The sequence below is a fragment of the Zootermopsis nevadensis genome, unplaced genomic scaffold (assembly GCF_977971745.1).
Source record: "Zootermopsis nevadensis isolate Lab colony 2312 unplaced genomic scaffold, Znev_1.0 Znev_ptg000001l, whole genome shotgun sequence".
NCBI classification, from domain to species: Eukaryota; Metazoa; Arthropoda; class Insecta; order Blattodea; family Termopsidae; genus Zootermopsis; species Zootermopsis nevadensis.
This window is the reverse complement of record NW_028259133.1, coordinates 7,717,527-7,731,831: the sequence shown is the minus strand read 5'-3', so window position 1 is coordinate 7,731,831 and position 14,305 is coordinate 7,717,527. Positions and strand designations below refer to the sequence as shown.

Here is a 14,305-nt window from a genome sequence, read left to right as displayed (position 1 = left end):
AAAAAGTATCACATAACCACTAATTCAACGTACTTGAATTGAGTGACGTAGTGTATAACTTATTATTTAATACCCCTTAGAGTCACAGTGTAACTAAACGATCAAGAAATAAATAACCAATCACATTTCGAGTTTAAAATGGACATGTACATCTTTGTAATATCTTTATAATACACGAAAGACGGGCCCATTGCCTACCTACAAAAACCAGTAGACATATAAACTAACTTATAACCTAATTTTATAAAGATGATTCACTCACCTACATTTCACCTGTACTGTTGACTTGAATGGCCGATAACTGGCAAGATCAAGTTCCAGGCGATTTCCTTTCTTTTAAAATGATCAATTCACAAAATTTATACTTTTTGAAGACAATTTCACACTCAACCTTTGCTCGTCAAGAACTTCCAAACGAGTGAAATCGTCTACTCTGAATCACTCAATATTACCATCTGCAGATCGTCTTCTAGAGTTGAGCAGAACCGAGTATTGTGATCCACGCAAATAATTTCACTGCGCGTAGAGCAATGCTCCGTTTGAATAAGCTACACTGCTTCAGCATTCAGCTTAGAGTAAAATCGGGCAGCAAAAATTCTCGAACTGAGACAGACAGAGACCGGTGACGACTAGGGGTACGGCTTCTGCGCTGTTACATTACCAGTTGCCTTCTCTTTCTAGCAGCTGGAAGCCCACCTCTTGCTATCTCTTCCCCACTTCCCCTCTGTAACTCCTTCGCCACAGAAACATATGAACCGAACACAGACTTGTCCCATTCACTCACTGTCTCTTTCTTTTCCCCATTCTACTATCTTGACTTTCGGGCTTTCTGTTTTAATTGCGTTATTTCCTTTTCTGCTATCTACAACTCCACCGTACTTTCGTCTTTTTTACCATCTGCCCCACGCCCCTCCACATCTTCCCTACCACGTATACCACCTTCTCCTTTGGACCAACCACACAGCATCTCTGGTTGAAAGCGTATAAAGCAGACCGCAGATTTTTACAGAAGTGGTAAAAACAAGATAATTTTTAAATGAAAACAAATTTTGAAACTACGACAACTGACAGAATGTCAGAACAATTTGTAAATTATTCCTTTTCTTGTAGGATTTGAGGTTTTCACAGCGGTGAGTATGAAGATTTCTGTCTTCTGGGCTGTTGCGCCGTGTAGTGTGGTCGATGTTAACCAACGTTTTAGAGGTCATAGTGCCTCCGCCATCAGGGCGATGAAGATTTCTCTCTTCTGGGGTGTTGCGCTGTGTAGTCTGGTCGATGTTTACCAACGTTTCAGAGGTCATACTGCCTCCGTCATCAGGGCGATGAGTATGAAGATTTCTGTCTTCTGGGTTGTTGCGCTGTGTAGTCTGGTCGATGTTTACCAACGTTTCAGAGGTCATACTGCCTCCGTCATCAGAGTATGAAGATTTCTGTCTTCTGGGTTGTTGTGCTGTGTAGTCTGGTAGATGTTAACCAACGTTTCAGAGGTCATACTGCCTCCGTCATCAGGGCGATTCTTAGTATGAAGATTTCTGTCTTCTGGGTTGTTGCACTGTATAGTCTGGTCGATGTTAACCAACGTTTGAGAGGTCATACTGCCTCCGTCATCAGGGCGATTCTTAGTATGAAGATTTCTGTCTTCTGGGTTGTTGCGCTGTGAAGTCTGGTCGATGTTTACCAACGTTTCAGAGGACATACTGCCTCCGTCATCAGAGCGATGAATATTTCTTTTCTTCTTTCCTGTTCAAAATGTTTGTCTTTTGCAGCTTAGAATTTATTGTGGTACAATAAACGTATTTTAGACGCAATGCATTGCTACAAGCATCACGAGGCATTGCACTGTGCCCCAGTCACCATCATATCCTTTAATTCATGTGTGAAGGCGGCGAAACCAAGCTGTCTTGAATTATATCACCATAAACTAGCCCACGTACGCTAAGATGAATTACGCTAGCACACTGATTCAACATCAGACCTCAGAAACAATCTTTCTTTGTTCTCCCTGCTAATCCTATAAATCTCTGTATGAAAACGTCCTTCAGCCCAATGTTTGTCATACACCTACGTGGGAAGAGTATTTGCCTGAAGAGGTTACACCTGATCGCAGGTGTGTTAAAAACGTACGTAATTCGTAAACTTTGTAGTAAGCCACTCCGAATAATCTTGAAGAGATAGAAAAACGTCTAAAATTTTAATTCCTTCATAATAGATGTATCCTCATTAATAACGTAATATTTAAATTTCAAGTTAAATTAATCCAAGTCATTCCAAGCAAAACTGTCTTACGTTCACACCACATCAAAATTACGTAATAATTTAAGCTACAATAGAAAATTTGATTTCCGCTTCTCACATTTCCACTGCATCACAATTCACTCCGAGATGTTACAGTTCTTCATAATACACCACATAGAAAACAAACGCAAGAAACTTAACGCTACTATTCAAGCTTAAAGATCAAGCAATTGCTCTTATTCGTTGACACAGAAGCCATTTATCAATCCGGAGAACAAGTATTCATGTCTTGTATCAGTCACGTTTGGCAGTTCAAGTAATTCCCAACGTAGAGATTACTACAGTGGATAGCATTCTTGGTACTCGTGAGGTGAAGTAATTCTTATACAAATACCAATTATACACTTCGATTCACACAAGCAATTTACATTGTCACAGCAGCCGAGGTATTCCGTGCTGTTCCTGCTTGTCTCATTGGACATATGGCACCATCACCATGGTTCTCGTCTACACAACTCATGCACACGCACAACCACCACCACGAAAGGTTATAAACACCCTAGAGTGCTAATTAATATAACGGCACATTATATACTACAGTGTACTTGAAAGGGGAAAGGAGGGAGAAAAGAATAAAAAAGTTAAAGGAGGAAAGGAAATACATATATATACTAAATCCTACATAGACCTAAGTATAAAAGCAAACTTAAAAGTAGTCGAGAATCGTTAATCAGTTTTATGTTGGTCTTATAACGTCAAGTGTATATAGACACACACTAACTGCAGTCATTCAGACAAGGGATGAAAAACTTTGGCGGGAGATAAAAAATGCCGACCACTGCCCTTTTTCTAACTAGTAGGTTTACAGCCTTACGTAACAACTGCACTCAAATAATCTTCATTTTGTAGATTCTATATACGTTAAGATTTTAGCTGTCAACAGATTTCAGAGTTCTTGACCGTAAATCAAAATGAAGAAGTCTAGGCCTATTTCCAGCAAAAAAATGCTGCTGACCTAGATGTCATTTCACAGATGCTGAGTAGCTGTGCCTTCTTCGTTTGAATTATCAGCGACTTGCAGGAACGAGGCATAATAGAATACCAATTGGCGGTTTGCTCGTTTCTGTGCAACGATTCGGTAAATATCAACTGTGGCATGAATATTCGGCAGGTAAGCCTTTCGTTTAACCCCACTATGTCAACATACACACGTAATAGACGTTAGATTACTACACTCGACCGAATTTTTCCCCCGTTTAAGTTACTTGTTAAAAATAAAGTGTTATAGGTTTTCAGAACTTATACCTAAAAGTTGTAATGTTCACATATGACCCGAAACCTATTTCACAAATTCTAAAATTGTATCTGTATTTTGATACATGTATAATGGGTCTTAGAGAAGCAAAGTGAGACAATTTTAACTGGTTAAGTGATGGGCTTCTGTAGAACGTGTCGAAACATCGAGCTGTATGCCACGCTGCTATACACTCTGACATGAGAATGTGAACTGTTTAATGATGTTGCTAATATGGACAACAGTTCTCCAACGACTGTTGTGGTGATTGACATAATACACAATGATATTTGTCTCATGCTTTAGTAGTCTAAATAAATACAAAGAAAATATAAATGTCTGTTTTGAAAAACCCACTGCAGGTCTATGACTTAGTGAGACATCAGGTAATTATGGCGGCGATTATAATGATAGTCGTCTTCGCGCATATGATTTATATTATATCTTTTTTACTTAATATTTTACCTAAGCACTGAACATTACATTTACTGTAAGGAAACCGAGAAGTTTCAAATACGGTATAAGCTTACAATTTGTGAGGACAAAGACACCCTAAAGTCTCAGTGATAAAATAATACAAGTTAGCTGCCTGCCTATTCACTCTGTTAGAGGTGTCATTCTGAAGTTTTTTCTGTGGAAGTAATCCAGTAAACCTTAAAAACCACGATTTTTATACAGTCCTGTTTCTTATATGGCACAGACTTAGTTCCACACTTTCCGTATCACTGAACTTTGTACTTTAGCACTTGCATTTTATGTTTGTCGTTCTGGAGTACATAGTTTGAGCACTGGCCTAAAGACGTACTTTTCAATGACTTTCCTTTATGTTTCCTACAAATATGAACCATTTGTATGTCAGTAAATGCTGTTAAGTTGAGACCAGAGCTTCTTCAGTAATCGTCTATGTTTTTGAGCGACGTGTAATGATGTATGGGGGAGCATAAACTAAGCTTCAGGCATTATTTACTTCAGTACTATATAGAAATGAGAGATCAGCTTCGTCTTTCACTTCCAATATTGTCTGGTAGATGAAATTAAAATATTTAGATTTTTCATAGTTACCTGTCTTGTTATCTTCAAGTAAGAAATAAGATGTGTGATTTGATCTTTTCACAGCGGTGAGTATGAAGATTTCTGTCTTTTGGGTTGTTGCGCTGTGTAGTCTGGTCGATGTTAACCAAACTACACGACGCAACAATCCAGAAGACAGAAATCTTCAGAAAATAAGATCTTTATTTCACGCATATCCAAATTCTCGTGTTTATAAGCGTGTAACATTTATAATTATATTTAAATTCATATAGCGTCGTTAATTAAGGTACGACATGCAACTCGATCAGAGAGATTAGCACAACTGAGATTTTAATAGTTCCACCAGGCGAACAATGTCAAGGACACTCCTTATCCTGTTAAAAATCATTACCGTCCTCACCTTATCACTGTCCCCACACAATTTACCTGCTACGCATGGTTAGGCTTCTGGAAAATTAAATCATAAAACGAATCAGTTCGTTGAATTTATGAGTTATATAGACGTATATGCGTAGCCGGAACTAAGTGAGAGTAATCGGTGTAGTTGTCTGATCCGGGCGCAATATCGGGGTGCGTTAAAAAGAGTCGATAACTGATTATGACTGGCACACCTTTAAAAACTGGGAAATGAACCTTCACTGATGGAAATCAGAAAAAAGGTCAGAGCCGGCAGCTTCTACAGCAATAAAACCATTAACACAGCTGAGCGATCAAGGACTAGCACCCTTATACCTAACGGGCTAAGGTTAGAAATCTTGGCTTCGATGCACATGCTGCAATCTCTGCAAAACTCTTGTAAGTAGAATGCAAGATGCGGATTGAGGTGTAATTTGATTTAACGAAGCTGTTTACCATATAGACGAATATAATATGAATAAGATCGTACTTGGTGAAAATGTCCGAATTTCGAATTTCGCATTTGTGGCCTACTTGAAGTCACTACCTTGGCATTCGCCTGAATGAATTCATGAAATCCACAAAATCTTCTTCAGACTACCGATAATCTGGGGTCCTGAAGCCAAAATCCAGTTTTCCTATGTTTGCAGTAGGCCAATATAAAACACATAAAATACATTGTCCTATGTTTTATAGGACATATCAAAAATCTGTTCTCGTTCTTTATCTGTTTGCGGGATTTTTCGTCACGCAATTAATTTATTTCCGTTATTGAAAACTAGGAGTATTTTCGTTGTTGTTGTTTAGGGTTCTGATACCTTGTTGATAGATATCAAAGTTTTGGAGAAACATACTGTCTCCATCGTCAGGGCCGAAACGTTGGTGTCTGCTTACGGGTCTACAAGGTGTCACAACTCAGAATCATATGGCCATCTCTACCAATGTTAAAACCTCAAATCTCAATTATGACTATTCATTCTGAAAGAATGTGTTTCGCCAACAGTCTACAGACTTTGCCATGCTCATAGTGGTATGAAGATTTCTGTCTTCTGGGTTATTGCGCCGTGTAGTATGGCAGATGACAGAAATCTTCATACTCACCGCTGTGAAAACTTCAAATCACTCATAGAGGTACTTTTTGAAACGTTCTCTAAAACAACTCGCATAAGTCCAAGCAGGAGACTTTTCTCCAATGCATTATCATACGGGGCTTCAATCTTCTACACTGTGTAGTTACAAATTCAATAACTGTAAAAAATATTATGAATCATTACTGTCTCTAGACTAACTAGGCTGATCTATTTCCCCCTTATAGACACCTGCCCTTGTGGATTTTGTTGCAAATTTACGAATTATAGGTCTTAGAATTTAAAACCTACAGTAGGCATACTAGAAATATTAATATTGGTTATAGTAGACTACGAGATATTATAGGCCTGCAATTTAATGAACTGTTTTTCAAAATTCAATTCAATAAAGTATCTTCTTTATAGATCCCTTTAGATCTACAAGAAATCACTTTTAAATGTTTTAATAGGCCTATATGTTAGTTTTAAAAGTTAATAGCTGCTTACATTTTCAGGAAATACGATGTGGTAGGGAACATGCTTGAATGGGTAAAGTTAGTAAAAACAGTGAAAGTAAAACGTTCAATGTAGTTTAAGCTTTTCCTGCATTACAATTGTGAAGCACTAATTCAAATTATGTTTTGGATCACCTATCCTCACATAGGGACTGAAGACTCCGGTTTCGAGGCAAATGTCGGAAAAGCTCCTCGTGACATTTCCTCTGTGCTTCCTTTGCCGTCCTATCCGATCTCTAAAGTCCTCATAAATCTCATTCACATACACTTCCCCCTATCAAGTGCCAGTAAATCTTTAAACAGCCAAAACATTTTTGTGTAGTAAGTTATTAAATATATAGACGTAAAGACAATACACATTTAAAATTGGCCCTAAACGTGGAATTTCATAGCAGTTTTTATCGATCAGAGTAGTTATTGTACTAAGCAAATGACATATAATCACGAGTTTATGGACATTGTTGTATACCAAATTAAAAGATCGTGTAGCGTTTATGAATGAAGAGGTTAGTTACCCATCAACACGGAAGACGACCATAATAAAAAGTCCGTTTTTCTCAATTCTAAATACGGCTACATTTCTGCAACTTTTGTGTTAAGATAGGCGAATTATCAGTTAATATTCCGGTGAAACCGAAGTGTAAATTCTCTCTCATAATTCTTTTTCAGGGGTCAAATAACAGCTCACTTTACAACCTACGCAGTCATTCCAAGCTCTGTTTGTGAAGCAGGTATTTTAGAGTCAGAGATGTTTTGCTGTAAAATTTATACCTGTGTCTGATAACAGAATGAAATTCAATTCGTACATTATTGACAACTCCTAGATTATAGATAACTACGATTAATAATAACTCGTAATAATAATTTATTAACAGTTCGTAGAGAATAAGTATACTCAGCACATGTAATAGTTTGTAACTATTTTAAAAATTTAGGTATACTCGATAAATAATTTACTAAATTGAATCACATTAAATTGTTAATAATATCAAAATCGTTACTAGTAAATGGCGAGAAGTTATATTAGCAATGGATTGGACTTCAGAAGTCCCACGCCCTCACACATATTTATTTAATAAGGTTTACTCTTTATATTGTAAACTCCAGTAAGAGATTTAAATTTCAGGATAATTAAATATAGGACAGCCCCCAACACATACGGCTGTAGAATAAAACGGCGTGAAACGGCTTCACATCATTAGAAGTAGTAACTTCTGGGACCCTTATGGCATGTGCTGCTAGGGAACCTGTCAGTGTAAATGTCTCTTACCACTCATGACTATCCGTAAATTGCCTTTAATATTGCCGACTCACCTCTAGTGCTGCCCCCTCCTTCAAAGGAGAACAACTATTCCAACAAACATTCTCACTACATAAAAATGATTTCCAATCTTGAAAGTACACACGCTCAATTAATTATTATATTAACTCACCCTACAAACATTACTATTAATGATGTTAAAACCTTTTATATTATATAATATATTAATGATGGAGGAGAAGAACATAAAAAAGAAGAGATTTGCACGTTGAACCTGTGAGAAATTTGTCTGCGTCACTTTCTGTATCGTCCCCACCCCATAACAGTGGCACTGGTTCAGCTTGTTGTAGCTTACTTAATGCAACGACACGACAAAGCGGGTATTCACAAATAACATTCTGCGCGGCGGTGTTCCCTCCATTGTTTATACAACTCATACTGTGCGTACAGTGGATAAATGTAATTTTGATGGTAGTACTAAGCACATAATACAAAGAATATGTCATATTAACTAATCTTTCTCGCCCTGATGATGGAGGCAACATATACCTCTCTGAAACTCCTGTAAATTTCTATCAGAGTACAAGGCGAATTGTTCCAGAAGACAGTCATCTTAAGAGGAGTTAGTTAGGTCACTTGTGAGTTTCTTGATAGACGAACTTGCTGAACGTAATCTTTGAAAGAATAAGCCGGATTAGTTAATTAAGAATCTACGTACTTAAAACGTCCTTGATTGCAGATGTTTAAAATATCTACCACACTATTTTTGTGTTCGCTCTTGGACGACGAAGTCTTTCAACGGTGAATAAGTTTACAATTTTCGGGTCAAAATGTTTTGTTTTGTTTTGTCCTACAGTGTAAACTGAAATGCAGTAAGCAACTAATGTATGGTATTGCACAACAAGGAACTTTGTAATTTTCACAGGTAACCAACCTACTATTATAAAGATATTGGGACGACGTGCTGGAAATGTGGTTAGATTCTAGGAGACTAATAATGCTTAAACAGTTTTCAAGAAGTCCTCTTTTAGCACACATAAATTATATGGAAAGAAAACATTAATGTAGAAGTTATGATCACAGGTTTTGAAGATGAGAGTTGGGCACACCTGACTGAAGATAATGTTGAATAACAAGTTTGGTATTAGCAATGTTAAACTTTTTGATTCTTCAACGCCAAAGATTAGTTTAGTTAGTTATAAGATGTCGTTCGTCAGACAAGATTTCTGTAGACAGAACTATGCAATTTTCTACACGCAAGTGGAAATTCAACTAAAGAGTATTTCGGAGTGAAACGCTGAGATGGGGGATTACGATAAAGGAACTCTCTTAAAAAGCAGTGAATCTGACCATAAATACAACGTTAGTTGGTCTGAAAACAGTTTTGCAACTTTAAACATTGACACATAGAAGGTTAGTGTCCCAATGCTTTATAGATTTTAAAATCCTTTGAAAATGAAAAAAAAACAGTCGAAAGCAAAGAAAAGAGAAATAAATTAAAACGAGACAATAAAATCAACTAAAAAATTTACGATTTTAAGAAAAACGCAAATAAAGAGTACATGCAGAGTGATTCTAAGTAATGGGTAAAAGAAATCCATCAACCCAAAGTATGCAGAAGAAGCAGGAGAAAGGCTTTGGTTGGTAGCTGTACAGGCGAGACCAAATAGCATTTTTATGTGTTTCCAAACGACCCCATTTTGACCATCTGAGTGTAGAATATAATGTGAAAACTTCTCTGCCGGAAAATAAAAATGAGCAATGGGAACTAAAAGAATAAAAGAGAACTGAGACGAGAAACCCAGTTCTTAATTAAGTCGTAGAACTGATACAGTGCTCTAAAGTTTGGAGAGAAAACAATATAAGCACAAACCTTCAAAAACAAGTCTGTTTCTGAATCTCACTAGCCCATATACGGGCACGTTAAACTATTATGACCCAGAGTTTTGGTAAGTTTTACCCGTAATTTTGGGATTTAAGTCTACAACGCAGAAATTTCCATCCAGTGTTGAATAAAATAATTTCTTCTATTGTCGGAAAACAGAAATTATTCGAATTATGTGAATTCATACTAAGTATAGAAAGTAGTTCATGTAGACTAAGGATCTATTTTAAATGCCGATTCGTTTACTCAAAACTTCATAATTAAAGTAAAGATAACATACAGTCTTATGTAAATGTAGAGGTGATAGACCAATAGAAATTCTTTATATAACTTACTAACGTCATTTTGCTAATAGGTTTCCGAAATACAGCGAAAGAAAAGCAAATGTGAAGGGTGCTCAATAGATTTATCAGCAATTTATGGAATTTGATCTAAGAACAAACATATATTTCCTAGAAGTAAAGAAATTCGAATTTCATTAAATGTTTTGTAGTCTTTATTCGTTTAAGCTCACTGAGTTAAGACTACAATGCCGAAGACCTTTTGGGAGATAATTAATTATCTTGTATTTTAGTGTGGGTAATTAAACACAGAACATATTGTAACCAAATTCAATATTTTGTATTCCGTATACATTTCAGTACCTCAAAATTATTGTTGGAACAATCTTATTGCTGTCAGACTCTGTTCGGACGGTGACGTCACACCTACTTGTAAATCCACGTCGATTTCATTGTACCTGACAAATTCTGCCTTTTCCCGTACTCGCTGGTTTCATAATTTATAACCATCGATCCACCTTAAATTCAGTACCACTCACCACAAATGATAACCTAACAAAAGTGTGTTTCCGTTTATTTAAAATCTTTGCTTCAAAGAATTGCTACTCAGTTAGAAAGTAGTATGTAACAGTGTTTCTTTGCCGACCGCTGACTCTTCGCAAGTTATGCCTAAGGAGTAAACTACTTAGCTGGCTTTTATTCTTCTGTAATTTTTGATGCTGGGTTTGATCCCCGACACGGGCAAAAGATTTTTCTCCTAGCCACTGCATCCAGACTGGCTCTGGGGGCCTGCCCAGCCTCCTGTCCAATGGATATCAGGGGTCCTTACCCCGGGATTAAAGGTCGACCGGGGCGTGACGCTGACCACTTACCTCCATCTAGTGCGGGGATTAAAAATGAGTAGGAGCTATAAGGCACCCTCAAACGCCTACATGACAGGTAGTAGGACAGCTTTACTTACTTTACTTTGTATTAACTTAAGTTTTAAGCCTTTTAAAACTACTTTCTTTACTTCCACATTAGAATAAAAGCATAAAGAGGAAACTATATTACCTTTTCTCTAGAGCCTATCTTACTTAGTCTACATTTAAATTTTGAGGGAGGGGGTCTGCGGTACCAGAGGACTTGAGTGGTGACAGTTCCTGGACACCAGAATGTTTCAGAATCATTGCTATATAGCATGCAACCAACACCTTGGACCAGTGTCCTTTTTGACGCGCTGAGGTCTCTCATGTAGTAAAAAAAATTCCAAAATTTTAAGGATCAGAATAATTATTATCGCGTTCACAAGAGCGTCCCACCGGTCCCTGTCCTGAGCTAGACGAATTAGATCCACGACCTCTCATTTTGTTTCTTTAACCTCTTTCCTAATGACTTTTTTCCTGAAAATATCATCCAAAGTATTTTTGTATTTAAAGTTTGGGATATACCCAAAGAGATGAAATTATGAACATGTGTTTTGATTTTCAAAAAATTAATCGTTCTGCACAAAATGATGTGTATATAATCGTAGTGATTATTATCCCGAAGTAAACCGAATTAACTGAAGTTCATGTTTCTTGCAAAAATTATTAGGCTGAATATCTCTGGATAATCAGAGAAGGGGGTTATTGCCCATTTCATTAAACGAGATCTCAATTAATAATGCAAAATTGCTCCTATTATCCTCACCATTCCTCTCTCTTCGTTTGTTCGACATGTTGGTAGTCGCGAGTAGGAGCTAGTTAGTTACCAAACTCGTTAACCATTGGAACTATCACTTGACATACCAATTCTCTGGTAGCCCCCCCCCCCCCCGAATACAACAACATTCTAAAACATCTACTGTGTGACTGGAAATCTTTACGGTTGTCTAGAAACACAGACCAACGCTAAAAATCTGTACTGTAAATGAAAACAAAGTAACGATGCTTCAGATCTCACTGTGGCTAGTATAAAAATGGCTAACTTTTGGTCTGTAACAGTACGTAGTCTGTTAGAAATTTACTTGCATTTTAGAGGTATTTGCTACATCCATCATCAACGTAATCGCCCTAACGTAATAATTATTAAATTATGTTTTGTATACCATATCACACGGTCTCAATTTATATTATGAATTGTAAGTAAAGTAAAGTTTGCCCACTATACGCCATGTAGGTGTATTGGGGTGAGTGGAGGTATAGCTCCTCTCTTCCTTGACCCCGGCACTAGATGGGGGTGAGTGGTCAGCGTCACGCCCCGGCAGCGCTTTAACCACAGGAAAGGACCCCGGTACCCATTGGATGGTCTGGACTCAGAGGTTAAGGGAAAAGTCCTCTGCTCACGTCGGGGAAGTGTTAAGTTAGTTATCTACAAGAAATACACTCAAACACCAAACACCCAATATGTTAAGACATAAAGATGTTCATGTACTGCATTATCGCACTAATAATTCTTTTATAAGTTTGAAATATGTCTCTCATTTCCTGACAAATTCTTGATTCCATTCTGTCAGGATGACCAACTATAACTTAATTAATATCGCACACACGTACCTTGCTACACATTACCTGAAGGAAGCGTTATACTGCAGTTGAGTGTTTTATACGTAACTCTGGTTTTATCCAAGTTACTTTTTATTGTACTCGAACGAGGCAAGTGTAATAGACAACATTTTTATGAACAAGAGTACAGTGGTTGGAATTACCACAAATTCAATTAGTTTTAAGACTCTTTATGCGGTGATTAGTGTCACGTTTAGCTTCAAGCTATAAATAAACGTTAAACTTAAACATAAAAAGGACTCGATTGGACTGCGTGACTCTAATAACACATTTTTACGAGTGAGTTAATACTTTTTAAAAGAATGTCGAACATATGGATTTAAAATTCAGGGAGATATTTTAAATGAAACAATGATACTACTAAAATGAAATAAAGGTCTCTTATACACGACTGTCACTCACAGACCAGCGTCTTCCAAACTAAACTGCAAGCTAAGAAGTAATGTTTGTTGAACTTGTTAACAAAGGGTATTCACTCTTGTTCCACAAAAATCCTTCAGAAATAAGAAGTGTGACGTTCATTTGCTGACTAATAAATATGTCCACGATGTGTTTTGATATAATCGTAGAAAAGAACGTAACAACGAGAAATTGAATCCACAAAAGTAAAAACAGTTGAATGGAATGATCGTTAGTTGAAAATTCTGTGGAAGTACGAGTACCCAGAAGACAGCCATCTTCAAACATCATTCCTACCAGTTGATACGTAGACAATTGTTTCCTATGATCAGCATCTTGACTCGAAAATGATGTGTAGCCTAAAGTTTTATATAGAAGTTTCATTCTCAAATATGTAAAAGACGGTATTGCGAGTTTGTTGGATTAGTGAGACACTATCGACATGCAGCTAAAATAAGTAAGATGACAGTGTTTGTTCCAAACGACAGAAATATTAAGTGAATACAATCAGTGCAGGACTAATAAAATGGAACCTTAATAATGCATCAGCGAGTCGTGGTCAATATTCAAGTTAAATACGCAAACGAAAAGCATGCTGTAATTAAATTAGTGAACGAAATAACATGAAATCTGGCTGAGTACTTGATAGACATACAATCACAAATTCCTGACACTGGTAACGCCTTGTTGAAACTCTCTTTCCATTAGAAGCATCAAGAACACTTACACGTCTGTGACCATTTATATTTTCACTTTCAAAGTCACTGACAGTCTATTTATTTATATATGATTTGAGGTTTTCACAGCTGTGAGTATGAACTATTAACTACTGTCTTCTAATTCATAAAAGAATCTGGATCGAATTGCAATAGAATTTAGGTTTTTTCTACTATTATTATCATCACAAAAATGCATGAACATAACATTTTGAACGTTGTTTGCTTTATTATCTATTGATTTGTCTATCACAAACTCGTTTTAGGGAGTTCAGCATAATATCAAACAGAGTACGTCTACTTTGTTTCAATACGCATTACAGCCTAATCAATGAATGCAGTGTACACAGTGCGACAATTCTTAAATTCCTCTTAATCTGTTCATTTTAACGAAGAAGTACTCATAAAAGGTATTTCACCTTACTTAAACAACTCTATTTTATAACGTTACAGATTATGTGCTTTTAATATTTTCTTTAACTAGACACCTTGTTGTACACGCATCGAATCCTGTTCGAGTGAAGGTTAGCTTTGCTGTTTCGTGTGGTTAGCACGTCGCCGTAAAAATCACCAATATCATTCTTGAACGAAGGGCGAAGTGCGAACTTATAGCATGCGTATGTTTTAGTTAAACCTTCTTAGACCTACTTTGTACTTAGTAACCAGAATGCACTTTTTACCATGCGTTTTTAACTTCCT

General features: G+C 36.8%; 1 protein-coding gene across 6 annotated transcripts in view; it reads right to left on the bottom strand.

Annotated features, from left to right (window-relative positions):
* Positions 1 to 14,305, bottom strand: part of Abd-B (Homeobox protein abdominal B) — a 314,220-nt gene that overhangs the window by 279,331 nt on the left and 20,584 nt on the right. For 3 of the 6 annotated variants that reach the window (XM_087342389.1, XM_087342414.1, XM_087342393.1), the window contains exon 1: positions 263 to 651. The exons of 1 other annotated variant lie outside the window; for it this stretch is intronic. The gene's annotated coding sequence lies outside the window, so the exon portion shown is untranslated. Of the gene's footprint in view, positions 1 to 262; positions 653 to 14,305 lie in introns of those variants that run through there. 2 more of the 6 variants (XM_087342392.1, XM_087342398.1) reach the window with 2 other exon arrangements.